The sequence below is a fragment of the Haematobia irritans genome, chromosome 1 (genome assembly GCF_050003625.1).
Source record: "Haematobia irritans isolate KBUSLIRL chromosome 1, ASM5000362v1, whole genome shotgun sequence".
Taxonomy (NCBI): Eukaryota; Metazoa; Arthropoda; class Insecta; order Diptera; family Muscidae; genus Haematobia; species Haematobia irritans.
The window spans coordinates 149,184,678-149,200,936 of record NC_134397.1 but is presented as its reverse complement, the minus strand read 5'-3'; positions in this window follow the sequence as shown (position 1 = coordinate 149,200,936).

The window sequence follows — 16,259 nt, the reverse complement described above, 5'->3', positions numbered from 1 at the left end:
CAAAAAATTGAAAAATCCATCCAAAACCTAAAAAACTTGAAATTTTTATATGAAAAACTTCTTTTGCCCATATCTCCTAAACTAAGCGTCCTAGAGCGAAAAGGACTTCAATTCGTGACCACCCCCAAAAATTGCAAAATCCACCCAAAACCTAAAAAAATTGAAATTTTTATATGAAAAACTTCTTTTGCCCATATCTCCTAAACTAAGCGACCTAGAGCGAAAAGGACTTTAATTCGTGACCCCCCCAAAAAATTGAAAAATCCACCCAAAACCTACAAAAATTGAAATTTTTATATGAAAAACTTCTTTTGCCCATATCTCCTAAACTAAGCGTCATAGAGCGAAAAGGACTTTAATTCGTGACCACCCCCAAAAATTTGAAAAATCCACCCAAAACCTAAAAAAATTGAAATTTTTATATGAAAAACTTCTTTTGCCCATATCTCCTAAACTAAGCGTCCTAGAGCGAAAAGGACTTTAATTCGTGACCACCCCCAAAAAATTGAAAAATCCACCCAAACCCTAAAAAAATTGAAATTTTTATATGAAAAACTTCTTTTGCCCATATCTCCTAAACTAAGCGTCCTAGAGCGAAAAGGACTTTAATTCGTGACCACCCCCAAAAAATTGAAAAATCCACCCAAAACCTAAAAAAATTGAAATTTTTATATGAAAAACTTCTTTTGTCATATATCTCCTTAAATATGCGTCCTAGAGCGAAAAGGACTTTAATTCGTGACCACCCCCAAAAAATTGAAAAATCCACCCAAAACCTAAAAAAATTGAAATTTTTATATGAAAAACTTCTTTTGCCCATATCTCCTTAAATATGCGTCCTAGAGCGAAAATGACTTTAATTCGTGACCACCCCCAAAAATTTGAAAAATCCACCCAAAACCTAAAAAAATTGAAATTTTTATATGAAAAACTTCTTTTGCCCATATCTCCTTAAATATGCGTCCTAGAGCGAAAATGACTTTAATTCGTGACCACCCCCAAAAAATTGAAAAATTCACCCAAAACCTAAAAAAATTGAAATTTTTATATGAAAAACTTCTTTTGCCCATATCTCCTAAACTAAGCGTCCTAGAGCGAAAAGGACTTTAATTCGTGACCACCCCCAAAAAATTGAAAAATTCACCCAAAACCTAAAAAAAATTAAATTTTTATATGAAAAACTTTTTTTGCCCATATCTCCTTAAATATGCGTCCTAGAGCGAAAAGGACTTTAATTCGTGACCACCCCCAAAAAGTTGAAAAATCCACCCAAAACCTAAAAAAATTGAAATTTTTATATGAAAAACTTCTTTTGCCCATATTTCCTAAACTACGCGTCCTAGAGCGAAAAGGACTTTAATTCGTGACCCCCCAAAAAATTGAAAAATTCACCCAAAACCTAAAAAAATTGAAATTTTTATATGAAAAACTTCTTTTGCCCATATCTCCTTAAATATGCGTCCTAGAGCGAAAAGGACTTTATTTCGTGACCACCCCCAAAAAATTGAAAAATTCACCCAAAACCTAAAAAAAATTAAATTTTTATATGAAAAACTTTTTTTGCCCATATCTCCTTAAATATGCGTCCTAGAGCGAAAAGGACTTTAATTCGTGACCACCCCCAAAAAGTTGAAAAATCCACCCAAAACCTAAAAAAATTGAAATTTTTATATGAAAAACTTCTTTTGCCCATATTTCCTAAACTAAGCGTCCTAGAGCGAAAAGGACTTTCATTCGTGACCCCCCAAAAAATTGAAAAATCCACCCAAAACCTAAAAAAATTGAAATTTTTATATGAAAAACTTCTTTTGCCCATATCTCCTTAAATATGCGTCCTAGAGCGAAAAGGACTTTAATTCGTGACCACCCCCAAAAAGTTGAAAAATCCACCCAAAACCTAAAAAAATTGAAATTTTTATATGAAAAACTTCTTTTGCCCATATCTCCTAAACTAAGCGTCCTAGAGCGAAAAGGACTTTAATTCGTGACCCCCCCAAAAAATTGAAAAATCCATCCAAAACCTAAAAAAATTGAAATTTTTATATGAAAAACTTCTTTTGCCCATATCTCCTTAAATATGCGTCCTAGAGCGAAAAGGACTTTAATTCGCGACCAAACTTCTTTTGCCCATATTTCCTAAATTAAGCGTCCTAGAGCGAAAAGGACTTTAATTCGTGACCACCCCCAAAAAATTGAAAAATCCACCCAAAACCTAAAAAAATTGAAATTTTTATATGAAAAACTTCTTTTGCCCATATCTCCTTAAATATGCGTCCTAGAGCGAAAAGGACTTTAATTCGTGACCACCCCCAAAAAATTGAAAAATTCACCCAAAACCTAAAAAAATTGAAATTTTTATATGAAAAACTTCTTTTGCCCATATCTCCTAAACTAAGCGTCCTTAAATATGCGTCCTAGAGCGAAAAGGACTTTAATTCGTGACCACCCCCAAAAAGTTGAAAAATCCACTCAAAACCTAAAAAAAATGAAATTTTTATATGAAAAACTTCTTTTGCCCATATCTCCTTAAATATGCGTCCTAGAGCGATAAGGACTTTAATTCGTGACCCCCCCAAAAAATTGAAAAATCCATCCAAAACCTAAAAAACTTGAAATTTTTATATGAAAAACTTCTTTTGCCCATATCTCCTTAAATATGCGTCCTAGAGCGAAAAGGACTTTAATTCGTGACCACCCCCAAAAAATTGAAAAATCCACCCAAAACCTAAAAAAATTTAAATTTTTATATGAAAAACTTCTTTTGCCCATATCTCCTAACTAAGCGTCCTAGAGCGAAAAGGACTTTAATTCGTGACCACCCCCAAAAAGTTGAAAAATCCACCCAAAACCTAAAAAAATTGAAATTTTTTTATGAAAAACTTCTTTTGCCCATATCTCCTAAACTAAGCGTCCTAGAGCGAAAAGGACTTCAATTCGTGACCACCCCCAAAAATTGCAAAATCCACCCAAAACCTAAAAAAATTGAAATTTTTATATGAAAAACTTCTTTTGCCCATATCTCCTAAACTAAGCGACCTAGAGCGAAAAGGACTTTAATTCGTGACCCCCCCAAAAAATTGAAAAATCCACCCAAAACCTACAAAAATTGAAATTTTTATATGAAAAACTTCTTTTGCCCATATCTCCTTAAATATGCGTCCTAGAGCGAAAAGGACTTTAATTCGTGACCACCCCCAAAAATTTGAAAAATCCACCCAAAACCTAAAAAAATTGAAATTTTTATATGAAAAACTTCTTTTGCCCATATCTCCTAAACTAAGCGTCCTAGAGCGAAAAGGACTTTAATTCGTGACCACCCCCAAAAAATTGAAAAATCCACCCAAACCCTAAAAAAATTGAAATTTTTATATGAAAAACTTCTTTTGCCCATATCTCCTAAACTAAGCGTCCTAGAGCGAAAAGGACTTTAATTCGTGACCACCCCCAAAAAATTGAAAAATCCACCCAAAACCTAAAAAAATTGAAATTTTTATATGAAAAACTTCTTTTGCCCATATCTCCTTAAATATGCGTCCTAGAGCGAAAATGACTTTAATTCGTGACCACCCCCAAAAATTTGAAAAATCCACCCAAAACCTAAAAAAATTGAAATTTTTATATGAAAAACTTCTTTTGCCCATATCTCCTTAAATATGCGTCCTAGAGCGAAAATGACTTTAATTCGTGACCACCCCCAAAAAATTGAAAAATTCACCCAAAACCTAAAAAAATTGAAATTTTTATATGAAAAACTTCTTTTGCCCATATCTCCTAAACTAAGCGTCCTAGAGCGAAAAGGACTTTAATTCGTGACCACCCCCAAAAAATTGAAAAATTCACCCAAAACTTAAAAAAATTGAAATTTTTATATGAAAAACTTCTTTTGTCCATATCTCCTTAAATATGCGTCCTAGAGCGAAAAGGACTTTAATTCGTGACCACCCCCAAAAAATTGAAAAATCCACCCAAAACCTAAAAAAATTGAAATTTTTAAATGAAAAACTTCTTTTGCCCATATCTCTTTAAATATGCGTCCTAGAGCGAAAAGGACTTTAATTCGTGACCACCCCAAAAAAATTGAAAAATCCACCCAAAACCTAAAAAAATTGAAATTTTTATATGAAAAACTTCTTTTGCCCATATCTTCTAAACTAAGCGTCCTAGAGCGAAAAGGACTTTAATTCGTGACCACCCCCAAAAAATTGAAAAATTCACCCAAAACTTAAAAAAATTGAAATTTTTATATGAAAAACTTCTTTTGTCCATATCTCCTTAAATATGCGTCCTAGAGCGAAAAGGACTTTAATTCGTGACCACCCCCAAAAAATTGAAAAATCCACCCAAAACCTAAAAAAATTGAAATTTTTAAATGAAAAACTTCTTTTGCCCATATCTCTTTAAATATGCGTCCTAGAGCGAAAAGGACTTTAATTCGTGACCACCCCAAAAAAATTGAAAAATCCACCCAAAACCTAAAAAAATTGAAATTTGTATATGAAAAACTTCTTTTGCCTATATCTCCTTAAATATGCGTCCTAGAGCGAAAAGGACTTTAATTCGTGACCACCACCAAAAAATTGAAAAATTCACCCAAAACCTAAAAAAATGAAATTTTTATATGAAAAACTTCTTTTGCCCATATCTCCTTAAATATGCGTCCTAGAGCGAAAAGGACTTTAATTCGTGACCACCCCCAAAAAATTGAAAAATTCACCCAAAACCTAAAATAATTGAAATTTTTATATGAAAAACTTCTTTTGCCCATATCTCCTAAACTAAGCGTCCTAGAGCGAAAAGGACTTTAATTCGTGACCACCCCCAAAAAATTGAAAAATTCACCCAAAACGTAAAAAATTTGAATTTTTTATAAGAAAAACTTCTTTTGCCCATATCTCCTTAAATATGCGTCCTAGAGCGAAAAGGACTTTAATTCATGACCACCCCCAAAAAATTGAAAAATCCACCCAAAACCTAAAAAAATTGAAATTTTTATATGAAAAACTTCTTTTGCCCATATCTCCTTGAATATGCGTCCTAGAGCGAAAAGGACTTTAATTCGTGACCACCCCCAAAAAATTGAAAAATCCACCCAAAACCTAAAAAAGTTGAAATTTGTATATGAAAAACTTCTTTTGCCCATATCTCCTTAAATATGCGTCCTAGAGCGAAAAGGACTTTAATTCGTGACCACCCCCAAAAAATTGAAAAATTCACCCAAAACCTAAAAAAAATGAAATTTTTATATGAAAAACTTCTTTTGCCCATATCTCCTAAACTAAGCGTCCTAGAGCGAAAAGGACTTTAATTCGTGACCACCCCCAAAAAATTGAAAAATTCACGCAAAACCTAAAAAAATTGAAATTTTTATATGAAAAACTTCTTTTGCCCATATCTCCTTAAATATGCGTCCTAGAGCGAAAAGGACTTTAATTCGTGACCACCCCCAAAAAATTGAAAAATTCACGCAAAACCTAAAAAAATTGAAATTTTTATATGAAAAACTTCTTTTGCCCATATCTCCTTAAATATGCGTCCTAGAGCGAAAAGGACTTTAATTCGTGACCACCCCCAAAAAATTGAAAAATTCACCCAAAACCTAAAAAAAATGAAATTTTTATATGAAAAACTTCTTTTGCCCATATCTCCTAAACTAAGCGTCCTAGAGCGAAAAGGACTTTAATTCGTGACCACCCCCAAAAAATTGAAAAATCCACCCAAAACCTAAAAAAATTGAAATTTTTATATGAAAAACTTCTTTTGCCCATATCTCCTTAAATATGCGTCCTAGAGCGAAAAGGACTTTAATTCGTGACCACCCCCAAAAAATTGAAAAATCCACCCAAAACCTAAAAAAATTGAAATTTTTATATGAAAAACTTCTTTTTCCCATATCTCCTTAAATATGCGTCCTAGAGCGAAAAGGACTTTAATTCGTGACCACCCCCAAAAAATTGAAAAATCCACCCAAAACCTAAAAAAACTGAAATTTTTATATGAAAAACTTCTTTTGCCCATATCTCCTTAAATATGCGTCCTAGAGCGAAAATGACTTTAATTCGTGACCACCCCCAAAAATTTGAAAAATCCACCCAAAACCTAAAAAAATTGAAATTTTTATATGAAAAACTTCTTTTGCCCATATCTCCTTAAATATGCGTCCTAGAGCGAAAATGACTTTAATTCGTGACCACCCCCAAAAAATTGAAAAATTCACCCAAAACCTAAAAAAATTGAAATTTTTATATGAAAAACTTCTTTTGCCCATATCTCCTAAACTACGCGTCCTAGAGCGAAAAGGACTTTAATTCGTGACCACCCCCAAAAAATTGAAAAATTCACCCAAAACTTAAAAAAATTGAAATTTTTATATGAAAAACTTCTTTTGTCCATATCTCCTTAAATATGCGTCCTAGAGCGAAAAGGACTTTAATTCGTGACCACCCCCAAAAAATTGAAAAATCCACCCAAAACCTAAAAAAATTGAAATTTTTAAATGAAAAACTTCTTTTGCCCATATCTCTTTAAATATGCGTCCTAGAGCGAAAAGGACTTTAATTCGTGACCACCCCAAAAAAATTGAAAAATCCACCCAAAACCTAAAAAAATTGAAATTTTTATATGAAAAACTTCTTTTGCCCATATCTCCTAAACTAAGCGTCCTAGAGCGAAAAGGAAAGGAAAAAAATTGAAATTTTTATATGAAAAACTTCTTTTGCCCATATCTCCTAAACTAAGCGTCCTAGAGCGAAAAGGACTTTAATTCGTGACCACCCCCAAAAAATTGAAAAATTCACCCAAAACTTAAAAAAATTGAAATTTTTATATGAAAAACTTCTTTTGTCCATATCTCCTTAAATATGCGTCCTAGAGCGAAAAGGACTTTAATTCGTGACCACCCCCAAAAATTTGAAAAATCCACCCAAAACCTAAAAAAATTGAAATTTTTAAATGAAAAACTTCTTTTGCCCATATCTCTTTAAATATGCGTCCTAGAGCGAAAAGGACTTTAATTCGTGACCACCCCAAAAAAATTGAAAAATCCACCCAAAACCTAAAAAAATGAAATTTTTATATGAAAAACTTCTTTTGCCCATATCTCCTAAACTAAGCGTCCTTAAATATGCGTCCTAGAGCGAAAAGGACTTTAATTCGTGACCACCCCCAAAAAGTTGAAAAATCCACTCAAAACCTAAAAAAAATGAAATTTTTATATGAAAAACTTCTTTTGCCCATATCTCCTTAAATATGCGTCCTAGAGCGATAAGGACTTTAATTCGTGACCCCCCCAAAAAATTGAAAAATCCATCCAAAACCTAAAAAAACTTGAAATTTTTATATGAAAAACTTCTTTTGCCCATATCTCCTTAAATATGCGTCCTAGAGCGAAAAGGACTTTAATTCGTGACCACCCCCAAAAAATTGAAAAATCCACCCAAAACCTAAAAAAATTTAAATTTTTATATGAAAAACTTCTTTTGCCCATATCTCCTAACTAAGCGTCCTAGAGCGAAAAGGACTTTAATTCGTGACCACCCCCAAAAAGTTGAAAAATCCACCCAAAACCTAAAAAAATTGAAATTTTTTTATGAAAAACTTCTTTTGCCCATATCTCCTAAACTAAGCGTCCTAGAGCGAAAAGGACTTCAATTCGTGACCACCCCCAAAAATTGCAAAATCCACCCAAAACCTAAAAAAATTGAAATTTTTATATGAAAAACTTCTTTTGCCCATATCTCCTAAACTAAGCGACCTAGAGCGAAAAGGACTTTAATTCGTGACCCCCCCAAAAAATTGAAAAATCCACCCAAAACCTACAAAAATTGAAATTTTTATATGAAAAACTTCTTTTGCCCATATCTCCTTAAATATGCGTCCTAGAGCGAAAAGGACTTTAATTCGTGACCACCCCCAAAAATTTGAAAAATCCACCCAAAACCTAAAAAAATTGAAATTTTTATATGAAAAACTTCTTTTGCCCATATCTCCTAAACTAAGCGTCCTAGAGCGAAAAGGACTTTAATTCGTGACCACCCCCAAAAAATTGAAAAATCCACCCAAACCCTAAAAAAATTGAAATTTTTATATGAAAAACTTCTTTTGCCCATATCTCCTAAACTAAGCGTCCTAGAGCGAAAAGGACTTTAATTCGTGACCACCCCCAAAAAATTGAAAAATCCACCCAAAACCTAAAAAAATTGAAATTTTTATATGAAAAACTTCTTTTGCCCATATCTCCTTAAATATGCGTCCTAGAGCGAAAATGACTTTAATTCGTGACCACCCCCAAAAAATTGAAAAATTCACCCAAAACCTAAAAAAATTGAAATTTTTATATGAAAAACTTCTTTTGCCCATATCTCCTTAAATATGCGTCCTAGAGCGAAAATGACTTTAATTCGTGACCACCCCCAAAAAATTGAAAAATTCACCCAAAACCTAAAAAAATTGAAATTTTTATATGAAAAACTTCTTTTGTCCATATCTCCTTAAATATGCGTCCTAGAGCGAAAAGGACTTTAATTCGTGACCACCCCCAAAAAATTGAAAAATCCACCCAAAACCTAAAAAAATTGAAATTTTTAAATGAAAAACTTCTTTTGCCCATATCTCTTTAAATATGCGTCCTAGAGCGAAAAGGACTTTAATTCGTGACCACCCCAAAAAAATTGAAAAATCCACCCAAAACCTAAAAAAATTGAAATTTTTATATGAAAAACTTCTTTTGCCCATATCTTCTAAACTAAGCGTCCTAGAGCGAAAAGGACTTTAATTCGTGACCACCCCCAAAAAATTGAAAAATTCACCCAAAACTTAAAAAAATTGAAATTTTTATATGAAAAACTTCTTTTGTCCATATCTCCTTAAATATGCGTCCTAGAGCGAAAAGGACTTTAATTCGTGACCACCCCCAAAAAATTGAAAAATCCACCCAAAACCTAAAAAAATTGAAATTTTTAAATGAAAAACTTCTTTTGCCCATATCTCTTTAAATATGCGTCCTAGAGCGAAAAGGACTTTAATTCGTGACCACCCCAAAAAAATTGAAAAATCCACCCAAAACCTAAAAAAATTGAAATTTGTATATGAAAAACTTCTTTTGCCTATATCTCCTTAAATATGCGTCCTAGAGCGAAAAGGACTTTAATTCGTGACCACCACCAAAAAATTGAAAAATTCACCCAAAACCTAAAAAAATGAAATTTTTATATGAAAAACTTCTTTTGCCCATATCTCCTTAAATATGCGTCCTAGAGCGAAAAGGACTTTAATTCGTGACCACCCCCAAAAAATTGAAAAATTCACCCAAAACCTAAAATAATTGAAATTTTTATATGAAAAACTTCTTTTGCCCATATCTCCTAAACTAAGCGTCCTAGAGCGAAAAGGACTTTAATTCGTGACCACCCCCAAAAAATTGAAAAATTCACCCAAAACGTAAAAAATTTGAATTTTTTATAAGAAAAACTTCTTTTGCCCATATCTCCTTAAATATGCGTCCTAGAGCGAAAAGGACTTTAATTCATGACCACCCCCAAAAAATTGAAAAATCCACCCAAAACCTAAAAAAATTGAAATTTTTATATGAAAAACTTCTTTTGCCCATATCTCCTTGAATATGCGTCCTAGAGCGAAAAGGACTTTAATTCGTGACCACCCCCAAAAAATTGAAAAATCCACCCAAAACCTAAAAAAGTTGAAATTTGTATATGAAAAACTTCTTTTGCCCATATCTCCTTAAATATGCGTCCTAGAGCGAAAAGGACTTTAATTCGTGACCACCCCCAAAAAATTGAAAAATTCACCCAAAACCTAAAAAAAATGAAATTTTTATATGAAAAACTTCTTTTGCCCATATCTCCTAAACTAAGCGTCCTAGAGCGAAAAGGACTTTAATTCGTGACCACCCCCAAAAAATTGAAAAATTCACGCAAAACCTAAAAAAATTGAAATTTTTATATGAAAAACTTCTTTTGCCCATATCTCCTTAAATATGCGTCCTAGAGCGAAAAGGACTTTAATTCGTGACCACCCCCAAAAAATTGAAAAATTCACGCAAAACCTAAAAAAATTGAAATTTTTATATGAAAAACTTCTTTTGCCCATATCTCCTTAAATATGCGTCCTAGAGCGAAAAGGACTTTAATTCGTGACCACCCCCAAAAAATTGAAAAATTCACCCAAAACCTAAAAAAAATGAAATTTTTATATGAAAAACTTCTTTTGCCCATATCTCCTAAACTAAGCGTCCTAGAGCGAAAAGGACTTTAATTCGTGACCACCCCCAAAAAATTGAAAAATCCACCCAAAACCTAAAAAAATTGAAATTTTTATATGAAAAACTTCTTTTGCCCATATCTCCTTAAATATGCGTCCTAGAGCGAAAAGGACTTTAATTCGTGACCACCCCCAAAAAATTGAAAAATCCACCCAAAACCTAAAAAAATTGAAATTTTTATATGAAAAACTTCTTTTTCCCATATCTCCTTAAATATGCGTCCTAGAGCGAAAAGGACTTTAATTCGTGACCACCCCCAAAAAATTGAAAAATCCACCCAAAACCTAAAAAAACTGAAATTTTTATATGAAAAACTTCTTTTGCCCATATCTCCTTAAATATGCGTCCTAGAGCGAAAATGACTTTAATTCGTGACCACCCCCAAAAATTTGAAAAATCCACCCAAAACCTAAAAAAATTGAAATTTTTATATGAAAAACTTCTTTTGCCCATATCTCCTTAAATATGCGTCCTAGAGCGAAAATGACTTTAATTCGTGACCACCCCCAAAAAATTGAAAAATTCACCCAAAACCTAAAAAAATTGAAATTTTTATATGAAAAACTTCTTTTGCCCATATCTCCTAAACTACGCGTCCTAGAGCGAAAAGGACTTTAATTCGTGACCACCCCCAAAAAATTGAAAAATTCACCCAAAACTTAAAAAAATTGAAATTTTTATATGAAAAACTTCTTTTGTCCATATCTCCTTAAATATGCGTCCTAGAGCGAAAAGGACTTTAATTCGTGACCACCCCCAAAAAATTGAAAAATCCACCCAAAACCTAAAAAAATTGAAATTTTTAAATGAAAAACTTCTTTTGCCCATATCTCTTTAAATATGCGTCCTAGAGCGAAAAGGACTTTAATTCGTGACCACCCCAAAAAAATTGAAAAATCCACCCAAAACCTAAAAAAATTGAAATTTTTATATGAAAAACTTCTTTTGCCCATATCTCCTAAACTAAGCGTCCTAGAGCGAAAAGGAAAGGAAAAAAATTGAAATTTTTATATGAAAAACTTCTTTTGCCCATATCTCCTAAACTAAGCGTCCTAGAGCGAAAAGGACTTTAATTCGTGACCACCCCCAAAAAATTGAAAAATTCACCCAAAACTTAAAAAAATTGAAATTTTTATATGAAAAACTTCTTTTGTCCATATCTCCTTAAATATGCGTCCTAGAGCGAAAAGGACTTTAATTCGTGACCACCCCCAAAAATTTGAAAAATCCACCCAAAACCTAAAAAAATTGAAATTTTTAAATGAAAAACTTCTTTTGCCCATATCTCTTTAAATATGCGTCCTAGAGCGAAAAGGACTTTAATTCGTGACCACCCCAAAAAAATTGAAAAATCCACCCAAAACCTAAAAAAATGAAATTTTTATATGAAAAACTTCTTTTGCCCATATCTCCTAAACTAAGCGTCCTTAAATATGCGTCCTAGAGCGAAAAGGACTTTAATTCGTGACCACCCCCAAAAAGTTGAAAAATCCACTCAAAACCTAAAAAAAATGAAATTTTTATATGAAAAACTTCTTTTGCCCATATCTCCTTAAATATGCGTCCTAGAGCGATAAGGACTTTAATTCGTGACCCCCCCAAAAAATTGAAAAATCCATCCAAAACCTAAAAAAACTTGAAATTTTTATATGAAAAACTTCTTTTGCCCATATCTCCTTAAATATGCGTCCTAGAGCGAAAAGGACTTTAATTCGTGACCACCCCCAAAAAATTGAAAAATCCACCCAAAACCTAAAAAAATTTAAATTTTTATATGAAAAACTTCTTTTGCCCATATCTCCTAACTAAGCGTCCTAGAGCGAAAAGGACTTTAATTCGTGACCACCCCCAAAAAGTTGAAAAATCCACCCAAAACCTAAAAAAATTGAAATTTTTTTATGAAAAACTTCTTTTGCCCATATCTCCTAAACTAAGCGTCCTAGAGCGAAAAGGACTTCAATTCGTGACCACCCCCAAAAATTGCAAAATCCACCCAAAACCTAAAAAAATTGAAATTTTTATATGAAAAACTTCTTTTGCCCATATCTCCTAAACTAAGCGACCTAGAGCGAAAAGGACTTTAATTCGTGACCCCCCCAAAAAATTGAAAAATCCACCCAAAACCTACAAAAATTGAAATTTTTATATGAAAAACTTCTTTTGCCCATATCTCCTTAAATATGCGTCCTAGAGCGAAAAGGACTTTAATTCGTGACCACCCCCAAAAATTTGAAAAATCCACCCAAAACCTAAAAAAATTGAAATTTTTATATGAAAAACTTCTTTTGCCCATATCTCCTAAACTAAGCGTCCTAGAGCGAAAAGGACTTTAATTCGTGACCACCCCCAAAAAATTGAAAAATCCACCCAAACCCTAAAAAAATTGAAATTTTTATATGAAAAACTTCTTTTGCCCATATCTCCTAAACTAAGCGTCCTAGAGCGAAAAGGACTTTAATTCGTGACCACCCCCAAAAAATTGAAAAATCCACCCAAAACCTAAAAAAATTGAAATTTTTATATGAAAAACTTCTTTTGCCCATATCTCCTTAAATATGCGTCCTAGAGCGAAAATGACTTTAATTCGTGACCACCCCCAAAAATTTGAAAAATCCACCCAAAACCTAAAAAAATTGAAATTTTTATATGAAAAACTTCTTTTGCCCATATCTCCTTAAATATGCGTCCTAGAGCGAAAATGACTTTAATTCGTGACCACCCCCAAAAAATTGAAAAATTCACCCAAAACCTAAAAAAATTGAAATTTTTATATGAAAAACTTCTTTTGCCCATATCTCCTAAACTAAGCGTCCTAGAGCGAAAAGGACTTTAATTCGTGACCACCCCCAAAAAATTGAAAAATTCACCCAAAACTTAAAAAAATTGAAATTTTTATATGAAAAACTTCTTTTGTCCATATCTCCTTAAATATGCGTCCTAGAGCGAAAAGGACTTTAATTCGTGACCACCCCCAAAAAATTGAAAAATCCACCCAAAACCTAAAAAAATTTAAATTTTTAAATGAAAAACTTCTTTTGCCCATATCTCTTTAAATATGCGTCCTAGAGCGAAAAGGACTTTAATTCGTGACCACCCCAAAAAAATTGAAAAATCCACCCAAAACCTAAAAAAATTGAAATTTTTATATGAAAAACTTCTTTTGCCCATATCTCCTAAACTAAGCGTCCTAGAGCGAAAAGGACTTTAATTCGTGACCACCCCCAAAAAATTGAAAAATTCACCCAAAACTTAAAAAAATTGAAATTTTTATATGAAAAACTTCTTTTGTACATATCTCCTTAAATATGCGTCCTAGAGCGAAAAGGACTTTAATTCGTGACCACCCCCAAAAAATTGAAAAATCCACCCAAAACCTAAAAAAATTGAAATTTTTAAATGAAAAACTTCTTTTGCCCATATCTCTTTAAATATGCGTCCTAGAGCGAAAAGGACTTTAATTCGTGACCACCCCAAAAAAATTGAAAAATCCACCCAAAACCTAAAAAAATTGAAATTTGTATATGAAAAACTTCTTTTGCCCATATCTCCTTAAATATGCGTCCTAGAGCGAAAAGGACTTTAATTCGTGACCACCACCAAAAAATTGAAAAATTCACCCAAAACCTAAAAAAATGAAATTTTTATATGAAAAACTTCTTTTGCCCATATCTCCTTAAATATGCGTCCTAGAGCGAAAAGGACTTTAATTCGTGACCACCCCCAAAAAATTGAAAAATTCACCCAAAACCTAAAATAATTGAAATTTTTATATGAAAAACTTCTTTTGCCCATATCTCCTAAACTAAGCGTCCTAGAGCGAAAAGGACTTTAATTCGTGACCACCCCCAAAAAATTGAAAAATTCACCCAAAACGTAAAAAAATTGAATTTTTTATAAGAAAAACTTCTTTTGCCCATATCTCCTTAAATATGCGTCCTAGAGCGAAAAGGACTTTAATTCGTGACCACCCCCAAAAAATTGAAAAATCCACCCAAAACCTAAAAAAATTGAAATTTTTATATGAAAAACTTCTTTTGCCCATATCTCCTTGAATATGCGTCCTAGAGCGAAAAGGACTTTAATTCGTGACCACCCCCAAAAAATTGAAAAATCCACCCAAAACCTAAAAAAGTTGAAATTTGTATATGAAAAACTTCTTTTGCCCATATCTCCTTAAATATGCGTCCTAGAGCGAAAAGGACTTTAATTCGTGACCACCCCCAAAAAATTGAAAAATTCACCCAAAACCTAAAAAAAATGAAATTTTTATATGAAAAACTTCTTTTGCCCATATCTCCTAAACTAAGGGTCCTAGAGCGAAAAGGACTTTAATTCGTGACCACCCCCAAAAAATTGAAAAATTCACGCAAAACCTAAAAAAATTGAAATTTTTATATGAAAAACTTCTTTTGCCCATATCTCCTTAAATATGCGTCCTAGAGCGAAAAGGACTTTAATTCGTGACCACCCCAAAAAATTGAAAAATTCACCCACAACCTAAAAAACTTGAAATTTTTATATGAAAAACTTCTTTTGCCCATATCTCCTTAAATATGCGTCCTAGAGCGAAAAGGACTTTAATTCGTGACCACCCCCAAAAAATTGAAAAATTCACCCAAAACCTAAAAAAATGAAATTTTTATATGAAAAACTTCTTTTGCCCATATCTCCTAAACTAAGCGTCCTAGAGCGAAAAGGACTTTAATTCGTGACCACCCCCAAAAAATTGAAAAATCCACCCAAAACCTAAAAAAATTGAAATTTTTATATGAAAAACTTCTTTTGCCCATATCTCCTTAAATATGCGTCCTAGAGCGAAAAGGACTTTAATTCGTGACCACCCCCAAAAAATTGAAAAATCCACCCAAAACCTAAAAAAATTGAAATTTTTATATGAAAAACTTCTTTTGCCCATATCTCCTTAAATATGCGTCCTAGAGCGAAAAGGACTTTAATTCGTGACCACCCCCAAAAAATTGAAAAATCCACCCAAAACCTAAAAAAATTGAAATTTTTATATGAAAAACTTCTTTTGCCCATATCTCCTTAAATATGCGTCCTAGAGCGAAAATGACTTTAATTCGTGACCACCCCCAAAAATTTGAAAAATCCACCCAAAACCTAAAAAAATTGAAATTTTTATATGAAAAACTTCTTTTGCCCATATCTCCTTAAATATGCGTCCTAGAGCGAAAATGACTTTAATTCGTGACCACCCCCAAAAAATTGAAAAATTCACCCAAAACCTAAAAAAATTGAAATTTTTATATGAAAAACTTCTTTTGCCCATATCTCCTAAACTACGCGTCCTAGAGCGAAAAGGACTTTAATTCGTGACCACCCCCAAAAAATTGAAAAATTCACCCAAAACTTAAAAAAATTGACATTTTTATATGAAAAACTTCTTTTGTCCATATCTCCTTAAATATGCGTCCTAGAGCGAAAAGGACTTTAATTCGTGACCACCCCCAAAAAATTGAAAAATCCACCCAAAACCTAAAAAAATTGAAATTTTTAAATGAAAAACTTCTTTTGCCCATATCTCTTTAAATATGCGTCCTAGAGCGAAAAGGACTTTAATTCGTGACCACCCCAAAAAAATTGAAAAATCCACCCAAAACCTAAAAAAATTGAAATTTTTATATGAAAAACTTCTTTTGCCCATATCTCCTAAACTAAGCGTCCTAGAGCGAAAAGGAAAGGAAAAAAATTGAAATTTTTATATGAAAAACTTCTTTTGCCCATATCTCCTAAACTACGCGCCCTAGAGCGAAAAGGACTTTAATTCGTGACCACCCCCAAAAAATTGAAAAATTCACCCAAAACTTAAAAAAATTGAAATTTTTATATGAAAAACTTCTTTTGTCCATATCTCCTTAAATATGCGTCCTAGAGCGAAAAGGACTTTAATTCGTGACCACCCCCAAAAAATTGAAAAATCCACCCAAAACCTAAAAAAATTGAAATTTTTAAATGAAAAACT